This window comes from Psammomys obesus, unplaced genomic scaffold, assembly GCF_907164565.1.
Source record: "Psammomys obesus unplaced genomic scaffold, mPsaObe1.curated_primary_1811, whole genome shotgun sequence".
Lineage (NCBI taxonomy): Eukaryota > Metazoa > Chordata > Mammalia > Rodentia > Muridae > Psammomys > Psammomys obesus.
In genome coordinates, this window is record NW_026596120.1 from 2982292 (window position 1) to 2982918 (window position 627).

The following is a 627-nucleotide window of genomic DNA, read 5'->3' on the forward strand; positions in this document are numbered from 1 at the left end:
CTCTCCTAGTTTCCCAAAGACAGTTTTAATAACTGCTTCATTAGGTTGTTTTTCTTAAAAGAAAGTCTGTCGCCAGGGAAACACATTCATCTGAACAATACTACATACTGACACCATCGTGAGTGAAAGCAGATGTGAGACTACCACTCATTTGTCTTCCATTTAGCTAGAAAAGAACAAGTACACTTTCAGCAATGTCTTCATTTTCTTTCTAGTTTTTAGGCTTAGTATAAATAGTACACATGAAATCTTACCTGTCAGTCCTACAGACAGCAGACAAGAAAGGAATGTAGTCCTACATAAGGAAGTTAAGTAATAAATGCTTTATCCTGAACAGTGAACAACTTTTCAAAGCACTACATTTAAATGTCAATATGTGCCTTTTTTTTTTTTCTTCAACCGTTCATATATTTGACCCATTGAAAAATATCGGGTTGACCACAGTCACTCCCATGTTAAGGATAGCTCTGAGATTTATACCCACTCTGTGGACAAGTATAGTTACTTCTGAAATGGGAAGCACACGCTGTTTACAAGCTACCAAGTCTCTGCTCCTCCAGGTATCTCGCTGTCCTAGTTGCTTCCCGGTTCTACAATAAATACCATTACCAAATCAGCTTGGGGAGG